Consider the following 15,550-nt stretch of genomic DNA (forward strand, 5'->3'; position numbering starts at 1 on the left):
ATGACACCACAAACAAAGGAATAATCCAATGGTGATGTAAACTTTGGTCGAATAAGTCATATTTAGATTATTATGGATCCATCATAAAGGATCAGTAGTTCTTTGGTAGCAGTAAATGGTAGGTCTGAATTGATTAATGAGAAGATTTAGATTAAAAAATCAAAAGATGTAATAAGTAGAGCACTTTTTTGTTGACTAAAAACTTCACGAATCAATATGGGCATTGTCTCAGGTAGAATAACTTTGTAGTGGAAGCGGAAGTGTAAACCCAGTAAAATAAATACTGTAGCACAAATTAGTTACTCATAAATAACAAAGGAAATGAAATGGCATAACATAATAAGACACAAGGCACTGATTTATGTGGTAAAGCCTTGATAAAATGCCAAGGAAACATCCATGGGGCATGGTATTGTTATTCTCATTGTTAAGAAAAAAATATTGCGAACTCCATTGGCTGCTGCCACCAGTGTTACTATTCTGAATTTTCAATTTACAACAATATAATTGCTATTATTATCTACACCAACAATTTCTCTTGCAATCAACAATTTGCAACATATACCAAAATCAGGAGTAAAATGCATTATTAACTTCTTCATACCAATGTGCCTGTACTGCGGATGGGATGCAGATAAGAGCCATGTGCGTTGAATTTTCCATCTTCATGCGATTGATTCCATCCCTTCATGTCTGATAAGCATTTTTCATCTTACATACGCTTTTGAGATGATCCACCTTGTGATTCATACCATTTATCAGCTGGACAAAGAGGTTAATAACCGAACCCAAAACACGTGTTTGGAATTCCAATCTTAACCTTTTTAATTTTGGAGGTTAAGGTTTGGGGTTCGGAATGCGTGTTTGAGAAGTCTTTCTTAACTCTCTTTGGACAGAGAGCTTAAGATTTCAAATAAAAACACGTCTTTTGTAGTTCGAACCTTAACCTCTTAAAGATTAAAGGTTAATGTTGTGGATGAGAACACGTGTTTTAACATCTTTTGTTAACCTGCAATAACTTGAGGCTCGGGCACCTAAATTGAAAAATTCGAAGTGCTTAGGCGAAGTTGGAGATGAGCCGAAACCATCAAGATCACAAAATTATTAAGAATGCAATGAATCACATATTCATTTAAAGATTGAATTTCAGCACACTAATCTCCTTTTGTCTTAGGATGTTGAATTTTTTGGGATTTTGGCAGAGACAAGAATTGGGGCAACAACTGGCTCTAACCAGGGACAAGGAATGCAAACGATGGAGCTCGAACCCAAAACAACTTAGAACAATGCCTTATTTGAGCTATAGAGTCACCTTGAAAAACAACTTTGCAAAGGACTTGAACTGACACCAAAAACACGACAACCGAAAGGAAGACTAGGCACAACAAAATTGAAAGAAACAAGACACCAAAAAAGAGGACAACATAAACTTCTAACTAGACTATGTACAAGTTAGGTGCCCCTACCTCGGGTGACTGAAAGATAATCATGCAAATCCATTTACTGGTTGTGAGAAGTAGGCACCTTTGCGAAACAAAAATGAACACTTGACCAATACTTGCAGGTTAACAAGTTTATCAAATAGTCACAAATGAGGTATGACACATTCTTTAGCATTGTACCAAACAACCATATCTCAACATATATTTGTAAGATTTCATGAAGCACATTGGTATCCTTAGGCATATGGGTACTCATAACATCTGACAACTCTCTGGATATGCCAAAATCCTCTTCTTGATGATCCCCTTGATAGCTTGAAGTGAAAGACATCAAACCACGAATTGGACAGCTTTGACCAATACTTGCAGGGTTAAAAAGTTTATCAAATAGTCACAAATGAGGTATGACACATTCTTTAGCATTGGACCAAACAACCATATCTCATCATATATTTGTAAGATTTCATGAAGCACATTGGTATCCTTCTGCATATGGCTACTCATAACATCCAACAACTCTCCAGATACACCAAAATCCTGTTCTTGATGATCCCTTTGATAGCTTGAAGTGAAAGACATCAAATGACGAATTGGACAACCATGACACAACTTGTGACAAGAAGAAACTTGTGCCAATTCAAATATTGGATCTAGTTTTTGAACTTCAACTTCATTTGAATCACTTATGACAAAAACATATTCCTTTGACTCTGCTTCACTTGCCTCCTTCACGAAATAATCATTACAAGGTATTGAACATTAAGATGCAACTTTATAATCTTTTAAAAATGTCTTCAAAATAGAAGGCTTCAAAAGTTGGACAATTTTATGTATCTTTCTTGAGGCTTCCTCATTGTAACCTCCAATGATGATCTCAAATGTTTCAAATTCAGGTTGCATGCATGACAAAGAGTGAGGGGTTGATGTTTCATCTCCTCTTACTTGAAACTTATCTTTAATTTTTGTATCCATTGAACCTATCATTAAATGTTCATCAATGTTCGCACAAACGCAGTTCATTGATTCTTCTTGATGTCCATCTTCACAAAATTGGAAGCCTTCATACTTCACTTGCATGTAACCTTGAAAAGGATTTGATGTAGGAGCATCTTGCATGGGAAAATTTAAAAATAAAAATAAAAAATGGAGAGAGAAAGTGACGAAAATTAGAGGAAAAATATTTTTTAAAAAAAGGGAAAAAGGAGGGAAAAAAAGGAATTTCTATTTTCGAGGTGGATAGGTGGCATAAATAGAAAAAATAAATAAAAATGGTTGTCATTCCATTTATCGAGGTGTGTAGGTGGAATTTTAGAAGTTTGTGGATATTTTATTAAATCATGCATTTAATATTTGTTGGGCCACATGGTGGTGCTTAGTTGTATTTGGGTGGGAATTAAATATTTGTTGAAAGGTAGTTGTATAAACCTTTTATCCCACATTGGTTGTGTTTGTAATGTCTTGGATGGTAAGTGCCTATTTAAGCAAGGCATATGAGCATTTCTAATCAAGCTTCAAGGTGTGAAAGCTTCTTAGTAGAAGCTTGTAGAGAAGGAGGAAGCAGAGGAGCGAGTCTTCTTGAGTTTGTGGACAGAGCGCCGAATGTGAGGTAGTTTACAACAGGATTGTGGTGGAGTTGTGAGTTTGTGAGAAGAGCTAGTGGTTGTGGTTTAGAAACAAGGAGGTCACTTGGTGGCTTGTGAGCACAAGTTGAGATCTTGGAAGTTTCTACCAGAGTGTGGATTTGGACTAGCTAGGGTTGGGGTTGGATCTTGAGGGATCTTACAGAACTGTTATTCTAATTGTTATTGTATTTGGCCGTAACTGGGAAGACCTTACAGTTTGGCACATTGTGTGTAACAGTTATTTTATAAATGAAGAGTTGTGATTTGATATTAGATCTTGCATTCTTATTGTGTTTCCGCTGGGTGGTTATTTGCTGGGGGCTAGGACATCTCCTTTGGGGATTCTCTTGCCTTGCACTGCATCAAGATTGTTTGACAAGTCTTAATATTTCTCTTTTATATGATCTTCTACTATTGCGATGATCATGTCACTCGCTGAAAATTCTTCAACATTCTTGAAAGTAAAGATTTTGATTTCTCAAGTTAAGAGAAATGTGTGTAAGATTTCATTCGAGGTTATTTCTTCACCATTGGTAATGGTAGAAGATTGTGCAATAGAGTCTAATGAATTGAATTCACCAATAGATTCCTTGTTTGTAATGATTAGTGGTGAATAAATAGGAAGATCTTTTCCATAGAGGAAGTTACCATTTGAGGCCTTAAAACACGAAGTTGGAATGACAACCATGTGAGGTTTATCGTCTAACACTCCATCTTCAATTAAATGTTGTGTACTTTCTTGAGAAACATTTGATGTCTCTTTCTGAATCTCAATAGGATTAAGATAATTAACTACTTTCTCTAGGGTTTTGAAATTTTCACATTGATGCTTCGATACATTAGAATGCCCTTCTCTTGCCATGCTTGAGAAACAATGCTTCAGACAACACTTCCAGGATACCTCGTCCAAGTTATCTCTCTTGGACTCTCTTGTGCGGCCGACTGTTCTTTATGGGTCTATGGTTTGGGGCTCGTCTCTTCCTGGTTTTGATTGGGCCTCGATCGAGCAGGTTCAAACTTTGTTTTTGAGGCGCATAATTAGATGTCATAGGTTCACTCCTCATAGTGTCATTCTTGCTAAGTTCGGTGCTCATCTTTTTAATCTCGCAGCCATTTTTGATCTGATTTGGTTCCTACATTGCCTATGTGGTTTTGCGGATCGTGCTGGTGATTGTGATTGGTACTCTTATTTGGCTTGTTGTTCGTCAATTTCTATTGCGAGTTTAGAGTTTGGTTCTCGTGCACGTTACTGGTATGCACAAGCCTCTTCTTTGTTATGTTTGATTGGGATTGATATTGACCGCCTCCCTTCTTTTCAGTTCTTGCTTGACACCCCGACTCATCTTCTCCCCTCTTGACAGGAGTTAAGTGAGCATGTCAGACTTGACATTTATAGGCAGTACATTGCCATTACTTGGGTTAACCCTTCTAGTGGTTTATGCCCACGGAGGTCCTTTTATGCGGAGTACTTTTTGGAGATTTTTGATAGGATTATTGTTCGTCCTAGCTACCTTTCCTGGCCGTGGTCTCATGCCCTACGTATCTCTTTGGGATCTTTCATAGTTGGTTCTCACCATCTTCGGGTTCAGAGTAACCATCGTATTGACAGTGGAGAGCGGATCTGTAAGCTTTGTACTTTAGGTGAGGTGGAGACTGAGGCTCACTTCATTTTTTGTTGCCCTATATACTATGAGATTAGAGGGAGTTTTTTCTATCTATTTCGGGAGTGCTCCTCTCTCCATGATTTTTTTAGCTACTATAGTCAGCGATGTCTTGCACTTTATCCTCGAGTGGCCACTATGCTCCAAGATAGCGCGATCCAGCCACTGCTTCCACACCGACACTTGTCTACTGAGCTCATTACTGCCTTCTTCGCACCATTATCTCCTTTGCATGGTGTGAAAAGACCTAGCTCCACTAGATCTACTGAACATTCTAGATGTGTTAGATCCCGTATCGACTATTTGCACCAGCAACACTCCTCTGCGAGTGGCCAGAGACAGAGGAGGGCCTCTACATATCGGCAAGCATATCATTCTGTGACTGATTTCTTTTTGCCTAGTAAGGACTCCTATTCTCTCTCTCTCTCTCTCTCGGCCTTCTCTTTGTCTCTTTGTTTGCTTTTCTTGTTGTTTGTATTTATTTTCAGACACCTTTGTGTGCTCTTGCTACTGTTAGTCTCATTGTTGTAATCTTCCAGTCCCATAGACCTTTTCTTGGTCTTTTGTTGGACATTAATATCATTATCTTATCTTATCTTCTTTCATAGGATTCATTTCTTGACCAATGCCTTGATTAGACATAAAATATCTATCTTCTTCCATGTAAACAGTTTTTTATGGAGCATTGCTAACATCCTGAATGAAAGATGATTTGTTAGCAAGAAAATAATTCTTGCATTGGTCTTCTTTCTCAAGTTCTCACAATGTTTGAAGTAAAGAAGGATGTACTTTGTCAGGGTCCAGGCGTGCATTTCTGTAGAAGCTTTTTAAAAGATCAAACTGATCAGGATTAGTGGAAGTATGATTTGGTTGAGTGACGGGTGCAGGTGTTGGACTTGCTTGATCACTATTATCCAACTTTGATTCGCATAAATCATACTTTTGAACAAAGACTTCGCTATGTTTGCATGTGGAATTTCTTTTTGACAAGGGCTTTGGTTTGTGGGGGAAAAACTAGTTGTCTTTCCCATCTTCTTCATTGATCTTTTGCAGAGTCTGAACTAAAGATGGATGAATCTTTCTTGAATCAAGTCATACACCACCATAGAAAGTCTTTAAGAAGCTCCCTTGTCCAGAACCATGTGGAATCTCATTTTGTTGAGACACAGATGCATGAGTGACATTTTTATTTTTCTTCATTGCTGATTTAGATAATGGACATTTTTCAACAAGGCCTTCTTTATCTGTATATGTTGAACCTTTTTCCAAAAGGGATTCTTGATCACAAGAAAGGAAACCATACTTTTTCCATCATCTTCTTCGATCTTGCATAAAACTTGAAGTAAGTGGGGATGAACCATTTTGGGATCTAACCTTCTTCCGTCATAGAAAACCTTTAAGAAATCATCTTGTATGGGTTCATTTGGTTATTGCTTCTTCTGGTATGTAAAATATTCATCATCACTATCGCTATCACTGCCACTTTCAACTTTTCCTTTGTACTAAACCATGATTTTGAATTCACACCTTCAAGTAGAATTGTCCATCTTCAATCTTTCAATAGAGTCGCCAAACTTCATTCTCAGGAATGTACCTTTTATCCGCCAACTTATTGGTTATTGTTTACTTGACCTTGGATGTGACCAAGATTTTGCCTCAAGATTTTGCTTGTTCTTTTTTGGGACTTGTGCAATTCTTTCTACAATGGCTACTTCTTGTACAATGGGTATTGTTGATGTTTATTTTATGACCCACCAAACAGTAGAACAAAATTCTGAAATATCTTATCCTCTCTTGAATAAAGTCTCGTGTATGCTAAGATTGCTAGAAGATCATACAATGACTTCAAGGTTCCTCTAATACCATGTTTTGACTGTTGATAAGATTGGTGGTTGATGTGATTTGCTGATGATCACAAGGGGCCTTACGTATTTATTTAGATTCATTTCAAGCCATACTAGATGTGGGAGCTACCTTAAGGTTTTGCAATGAAGTACTTTCTGGAGTTTTCACAAAATATGCAGGAATTAAATAGGACAGGGTTCAGGAATTCTATCCTAATCCTAAGGGCAGTGATGACAATAAATGGTACTTTGGTGGACAAATTCCGCAATTTACCGAGCTTCGCTTTGTCGAGTAATACTACAACTACGTGTCAACTAGTGCAATCTTCAAGGGTTATGCAAAGGATTTTCATACCACCACATACACCATCATAAAGAACACTGTATATGAAAGATAAAAGTGAAATATATGCATGAAAGGGGTTCAGGCTAACTTTGCACAACAGTTTAGAATCACTAAACGTCAAAAGTATGAACCAAAAGAATTCATCAATACACCATCATATTCTCCATTGCAATCAAAATAGTTTAACTATAGCTAATATTAATCTAATTGGGGGAATTTAAGAGAACAAGCAAGCACTAAGACACATCAAGTATTCACCAAGCTTCAATGAAAACCTTATTATCTCAGTAGCTCATAGCAACAATCTCAGAATATCCTTCTTTTACAAATGAGAAATGAGGCCTTTATATAGTTCCTCGATTACATCGAGTGGTTGGAATGATCACAATAACCGATGGCCCAGATTGTGCCACATCAGCCCTAATTAGGGTTAGGGCAAAGAAAAGGACTCTACATTAATGCCACAAGGAATCCACTACTGTAATGGGTAATAAATGTCCACTATGCATGCTAGTTTAGGGAGTGGGGTGCAATAAATGATCACTAAGAACACCCACTATGCATTAAATGCATCTATCCTTGATTCCCTTGCTTGAAGTCATGAAATCAATCCAACACTGTTTCCAACTCCTTCGTATTGATGTTTGGTGCAGAGTCTTGCTTGAATTCTAGAACTACAATTGCTCTTTTTGCTTTTACCAAGCTTTCCTCCCAATCTGGTAATAAGTCCTGAGTGGTGTGCATTGTATTCGTGAAGATGTAGAAGTTCTCAAAATCATCTCTTTCAAAGACATTTAGTCGAAAGAATTCCTCTAACTTGACTTTCAGATTATCAATTGTCATTTCTTTTTCTGCTAATCTCTGTGATAACAAGGATGTAATTGTGTTGGATATCCCCTGTTTGATGTTGTCAACAATCTTCTTCCATTGAGTGGATTGCTTGGTGAAGCTCTCAAACATTTCCTTAGCTGTGATTGCTGCACTGTACCGTCGAAGAAAATCATAGACATTCCTCTCACTGATAACTTGACCATCAATCAATGTTTGCTTTGGGGTCTCCATTAGATTTTGAATGTCAAAAATCACTTCATCTTGATAAATATGTTCATCCTCCCATGATTCCTTCATGCACTAGATCTTGGAGAGTGCAGCTAATGCCCTACTATGCACTTGCACTAATTCTTTTGCATGTTTGAAGGCTTCCTCTTGAAGTCCTTCAACCTAGACCTTTGCACCTTGAGTAGTTTGCTTGATCTTGCCAATGCCATCTACCACTTCAGTGGAAACACCTGTCGGAGGGACGAATGACGAACCTTCCTCTCTTATTGGATGAGGCAAGCCATTGATGTACTGACATAAGGCTCTAATTTCTCTTTTTTGTTTCTCTTACCCTTCCACCACCTTCAGTCTATGCTTCAAAGCCTGTGTAGAGTCATCAAATTCTTCTAATATTTGTTCTCGGGAGGCACGACCAAGATTTATTTCCGTAACATGGTATGGGCCTATGAAAAATCCGTGCAAGAAAGATGGAGAAATCAAGATATCGCTACAAAGGAAGGTTTCGCTACAATCTTAGAGCAAGAAATGATGAAGGTTGGAGATGGTCCACTAGAGGAAGAAGCTCCTGCAGTAGCAATACATCTTCCAAATGTTGAAGCCATAGTTCTTGAAGTAACGGTAGATAGTCCAGGAGGTGAAGAGGAGATCAACATTCAAGCAGTCCAAAGGAAAGAGCAATTAGTGATTCCAGGGGACCAAAATATACTCATTCTAGAATGGTTGAGGCAACGAGTTCAGATGAGTCAACAAAAGGAGGTTAATGCGGCAATTGAATAACAGGAAATTTTGGACCGAGCAAACCAATTGAAAGAGCAAGGGAAAGCAAAAAGATATATTAAGGTTGTCAAAGGAGAATCAGAGTCTAGAATCTTGCAAATTGCAACTCCTACGGTCAACAAGAGCAAAAATCAGATTTCTCCAGATGAATACTATGTTACAAAAATAGAAGATTATTTCTATAACAAAATAGAAAATGCCCATACGAAAGAAAATGCAGAAAGCATAAAAAGTAGATACGATTTGTCCAAAAGACAGATTTTGGATTTTTGCCAAGATTTCAAATTCTTCTTAGAATTCACTTTCCTAGATTTTCTCAAGAAACATGCAATTTTCTATAACTCATTGAAAAGATCCTTTCTAATAAAATTCAAAATCCTTTGGCACGAATTCTAAGAAAATTCCTCAACAATCTCAAAATTTTCTCCAAAAATCTTCCTTCCAACCTCTCAAGATTTTGCTCCTTTTCTCAATTCGCTCTTTAGATTTTTGGGTGTGAGAGAAAGAATGAAATGGTTTCTTATTTGAGTTCTCTCTGAAAAAGCTTCCATTAAAGCTGGGCACTAAAATTAGGCAGTTGCTTTTCTTAACCACCAAGGTTTCCATTTTTTGTGCCACTTGTTGCTTTTTCCCTGCTTTTCAAAAGTTGCCATTTTCATGTTTTTTAGCTCTAGCATGACGCTAAGTCTTCATTTATTCCATTTTGATTTTTTTTCAAATTAATTTATTAAATATCAATTAAAAAATGAATATTTAATTAAATTTTTATGTTTAAATGCAAAAGTTCAAATTTCTTTTCAATTTCTCTCAATACTTGCATTTTTGGATAAAATTAAATATCAAAAAATTAATATTTAACTTATGTAAATACAAAAATATTTGCACGAAAATCCCTTTTTGAAAAAAAAAAAGTTTTTAAATTCCAATATTTTTATGAAGAATTTTCCATTCTTTCGCTTTTTTTGATTTTGATTGATTTCTTTTCAAATTTTGGATTTGTCCTAATTTCCCAAATATTTCAACTTTTCATGATTTTTCACACTTTTGGGATTTTTTGTGTGACTTTGCATTTTCATCGTCGAGAATTTTTCAATTTTTCCCCAATTTTTCCAAATTTCTCTAGAACTTTTCTTATTTGGATTCCAAAATTCTTGCCCTTTGGAATTTCTTGGACGTCTTGGATTTTCATGCTTTCCAAGTTTTTGAAATTTACTAACTTTTTCCATGACAATTCTAAAATGTCTCGTTTTTTATTTTTTGCTGTTTGGATTTTGCAATTTCCATGATTTTTGGAATTTTTCTAGTGTTTTAAACATTTCAGAAAATTTTCCAATTCTTTTCCCATTTGGAATTTTGGAACTTTCATGGATTTCAAAATTTCTAGGATTTTTAAAAAAATTTCCAAAATTTAAATTTTCTAAAAATAATCCAAATTTTTGGGATTTTTCAACTTATCTGGAATTTCAACATTTTGGATTTTTTTATTTTAGTTCTCAATAGTTTGGACAAGGTGAAATTTTCACGGGTCAAGGAATTTTAACTACCTTGGAAAACAAAAATAATAAAAATATGCGAGGTGTGAGATAAAATAGGGGACGTACTTGAAATGGTGCTTCAAATTTACTTCCATTGGATAAAATTCCATGATGTATGTGAAAATGCGCTCCGCAAAGAAAGGAAGGCGCAATTTTGGGTGGGTCAAAGGATTATTTGCATGCGGACAAAATCTGTGATGGGTTTAAACTTGCGCTCCGAGAATTGTGTCAAGTGTAGTTTGGAGGAAGTGAAGGATTATTCCCCACCGGAAGGAATCCTCGTCCATCCCAAAGGTGCATTCCATCAATGGTGGAGAGCGGGGTTTGGGGGTTGCCGTGGATTTTGACTAGGCACTCTCCATGGGGAGTGTTGAACTACACGATGATTGGGCAATAATTTCCTCTGACTGCACTTACCCAATACGTATGAACTCCTTCGTGGATTGCTTGCGAATTCAAAGAGGGGGGTCCCATTGAATGGGCACGGTTGTGAGATGTAGTCTTCCTCTCAAGAATTCGCTAAACTTTTCTTCGTGTTCTAAGACTCTACTTACTTATTGATATTGTTGAACGCTTCTACATCTACAGGCAGGTGTGTTCAAATCTGAAATAATGTCTTCCTAGGTGTCTTGAAAGCCAAGATTTGGTTGGAGAACCTGGAACAAGTTCTCATGTGGTAGCACCATATTGCTTCATCATAGGGGACTATAAATCTTTCTTGTTTAGGTTTCCTGTAGTCGCCAAAAATCTGTTGGTAAAGAGATTTGTCACTTGAAAAATACGTGATTTGACCCAATGGAATGTGTGGAAAATCAATTTCTCCAATAGTTGGATAGGTCCTTGATATGTTGCCTTCCTTTGTGTTTGGAGGGGCAGATCACTTGTAGGATGTATAATTTGGGATTTAAAAGGTTAGGGATAAAAAAAAGTATTAAGATTTACAACACTTTGTTCTTGCTCAAAGAATATACAAACTCCTAACAAGAACTCATACTGTTAAAGATTTAAACTTCATCATGAATATCGATGAAGTACGTATATGGGTATTGAGTGAAGCAACAACAACTTTCTATATCAGAGGGGTATAGATTCAGGATACCAAGAAAAAGTACTCAATCACATAGAATGGATTATTAATTCACTATTTGCCTTTACCAAAAGAGAGAGCGTGAAATGCTATATTCCCATACGATGAACATAATTGATAAGAGTTTGAAAAACCAAAGGCATTGAGAATGCTTTAAAATTAACTTGGTCTTCAATACATGAACCAATACTACTTCAGTAATAAAGTTGACCTCTCAATTCTTCAAGTTTGAAAAAGTCCTTTACAAAGCCAAAATGATCCTTTATATAGACATTGAGGTTAAGAACTACTTCTTTGTGGTTAATAACTACCTCTCAATCACGTGATTTTGGCGAGGTTAATTAACCTCGACAAAATTAACCAAGCGACTTGAGACTCAAATATCTTGAAAAGATTGTTGAATGCTTGATCTTGATGATAGCCATTGGATCTTCTCCTTATTTTCTCAATATCGATCTGTCCGTAACTTTGTTTTTGAATATATTCATGACCATCCTTTGTTTCATCAATATTGTCTTTTTTTGTAAGGTTGAAGAAGAGTCAAATTTAGCATGTGCTTTTGTTCCCAATTTTAACATTCCCCTTTACATGGCCATATTTGTATCACTTCAAATGATTGGTTAACGTTTATGCACAATAAATGAACTTCATCGCTTTATTAGATCTTGGACAAAAGATCTCCTTGATCAACATGTCATATGTATTGATCATTCTTCCATAGAGGCAATCACCTCTACAAAGCTCTTTTATGCCTTAATCGAATGCTAGTATCTTACTTTGAACTTCCATCTGAACCTTGATGTAGTTGGCCAAAATGTCACCTTCTTAGAGGCACCTATTATCTCAATAGATTTCCCATTATCACTATCAACAAGTGCAAAGCAACTATTTTGTATTCGTACTTCTTTTATGAAGAAGTAGCATCTTAAATTAGTGGCATCTCATGTAAACATGAGTCTTGGAGGTCACCTCCTCCCAACTATATTTGATCAATGTCTTGCATCAATGCAATGATTCATTCAATAGGAAAGCATTATATCAAACAGTTCGCATTTCTTTCCCGGACTTCTATATCACGCATGCATGTCTACTAATGCGTCTTCCAACACAGGTAGGGAGAGTGAAAGGTGTGACCAGAGGTGCTAGCCATATTAACATTTCTCTTTTCATGAGTTTGAAAAGAACTATATTATGAACTAGATGAAAACCATGCTCTTATTCATAAACTGCAATCATTGCAATCAGTTGATGAACCTTTTTGTGCCCATTCATAACGCTTCTGTATCCATCAACTTTATTCTCTTTTCGAGAGGTGACTCTGTTGTTATACATTCTTGCCCATTTACATTTCTATTTGTGTTCTGAGGGCTATCCATGACTGATCATGGGGTCTTGATTATGTTTCACCATTATGATCCCAATTGGCAAAAAAAAATCATTATCAAACAATACGAACACCTTTGATCATTGAGTAGGACATGCATCATTGTATCAATCTGAATGCTAGCTTACGAGGAAATGACTAAGAACTATCCCATTTGAATTATGGCACTCGATTGCTAGTGTGGTCACCTTGATTTTGTGCATGTATTTCATAACTATGCTAAATACAATGATATCCCCTTGAGGCACCCTGGTAAGCAAACATGTATCATGACTGTGGCCAGGTTGTTATTCATGACAAAAATTATACAATAACTCCCACCTATCCCAATGGATCTTCAAAATAAAGGGGCATTATGGATACTTGTCATCATACTCTTTTACATGTTTGATGATATGAGTAAATGAAACATTCTGGAGCTCCAGTTCTTGTCCTTTCAACATTCCATTGAATATATTGAACTCTTTGCTTATATAATTTTATAATGAATACCCTTGTAATTCAATCCCCCAAGAATGAATTGAATATTAATGAAAATTCCATATAACGTCTATCCGATGATCACTCGCACAAAGGCGATTGCAACACATGCGATTCTTGTCTATTTCAAAGATAAGATTCGATCATTTCATTCATCATAGCTATTGGGTCTTCTGTGGCATTCTGTCAAACCATTCTTGGAGCCATATTGTCAAAGCAAAATATAGATTGCATAGCATCGTATACAAGCTGTGAGCTAGGAGATGGGTTTTGAGGCGATCGCATGTTTCCAAGACTTCAAACTACTATGTTAGTTGCTTTGTAACTTCCATGTACGCACAAGTATGGTGAAGAACAAATCCAGCTCGATGTTGATGATATCAATGTTACAATTAAAACACTTTTCATCCACATGGACCGCCCTAGTCATAGGAAACTAACATGTTGTGGGTTGTATGTCTTGGAACATAGGAAGCACTATGTCAAATAGTTCACGAGCATTAATATCTCGAGACCCCAACTCTTCTACATCAAATGCAACTGTCAAACATGGACATGGATTGAGAGAGATAGTAGTATATAGCAATGTCATTAATGACTTGTTTTATCATCCTTCAACTTCAGGATAAGAGCTTTACAGATGTTTGAGTATGAATGGGAATATTGATGGGCATGTGTAGATGTTCAACTAACTTCAAAGAAAAGGGAATCTTTATACACGAAGTCAGTTTGCCTTTGTCACTATATTCATTGTCAACATGTGCAGTCCGCAAACTATTTCATAGATTGTCTGAAATAATAAAACACTGGAGTATTACCAAATCAATATGCCAATGATTGCCTGCTTCTAAACACACATGGGATACCAAAATCAAGAGTAGGATGTGTTATCAACTTCGTCATACCAATGTACCTATACAACATATGGGATGCAGATAAGAGCCATGTCCCTTGAAGTTTCCATCTTCATGCGGTCGATTCCATCCCTTCATGTTTGATATGCATTTTTCATCTTACATATGCTTTTGAGATGATCTGCCTTCTGATTTATAACCTTTATCAACTGGGCAAAGGTTAATAACCAAACGGAAAACACGTTTTCGGAACTCCAATCTTAACCTTTTTAATTTTGGAGGTTAAGGTTCAGGGTTCACAATGTGTGTTTGAGAAGTCTTTCTTAACACTGTTTGGAATGAGAGGTTAAGATTTCAACTTAAAACACGTATTTTGTACTCCAAACCTTAACCTTTTAAAGATTAAAGGTTAATGTTGTGGATGAAAACACGTGTTTTAACATCTTTTGTTAACCTGCAATAACTTGAGGCTCAGGCACCAGAATTTGAAAATTCGAAGTGCTTAGGCAAAGCTGGAGATGAGCCCGAACCATCAAGACCACAAAATTTCAAAAAATGTAATGAATCACATATTCATTTAAAGATTGAATTTTAGCACATTGAACTCTTTTTGATTTAAGATGATGAAATGTTTGGAATTTTGGCAGTCACAAGAACTAGGGCAACATGCTCGTGGTGAAGTCAAAGGGCAGTGTCCCTTGTGGGGGTCAAAACCACACAAGACACCATGTTGTGCATTATTTTCTTGAATTTCTACAGTGCCAAGAACAATACCAATAAAGCCCAAAAATAGAGGTTTTGTTGTATAACTCATACAACTTGATGTTGCATCCACATTAGTCTTCGTTTGGGTGGTCAATATATCCATAGAAACAAATAACAAGAGAAGTGAGTAATGTTAAAAATTTCAGTTGCCTATACAGATAGATGGTGCTTAGATGACCGTATGGTGTGTGGAAGAATCAAAACTCACCATTATTTTCTTGTATGGAAGAATAACCAGACAACGTATGGAACCATCAAAGCTATCGTTCTTTTCCCATATGGAAGAATGATTGTAGATTGGCTACACGACATATGGTATTTATTAAAACCTCCTCTTGTTGATTGGTGTCATACGACTAATTAGAGTACACATAGTACATATAGTCTAAAGGCATGTGTGGTTGTTTTAATGGTTTGTACAGGTTGGAATTGTCATACATAATGAACACGTTAACTTTTTTTGGTATGTGGTGCAATTGTTCTGTCTGGATGTGAAATTGTGTTGCCCATGCATGATGAGATGTTCATCTTATGAGATGATGTAGGAAACGTACAATGGTTGTCCTACAATATGATGTAGACAACATATCGTGGTGTTATATCAATTCAGTACGAGTGTATGCTTTGCCAAGTGTTATACGAAGGTTTTGTATGAGTGTTGTATGAGAGGAAGCTTCACTAGGTAATGCCCATG

General features: G+C 36.4%; 1 protein-coding gene across 1 annotated transcript in view; it reads left to right on the forward strand.

Annotated features, from left to right (window-relative positions):
• LOC149580312 (CMP-sialic acid transporter 2-like) overlaps window positions 1-15,550 on the forward strand; it is a 135,205-nt gene that overhangs the window by 41,803 nt on the left and 77,852 nt on the right. The gene's annotated exons all lie outside the window — the stretch shown is intronic.

Source organism: Cupressus sempervirens, chromosome 1, assembly GCF_028749045.1.
Source record: "Cupressus sempervirens isolate cs-2001-9-10 chromosome 1, ASM2874904v1, whole genome shotgun sequence".
Taxonomy (NCBI): Eukaryota; Viridiplantae; Streptophyta; class Pinopsida; order Cupressales; family Cupressaceae; genus Cupressus; species Cupressus sempervirens.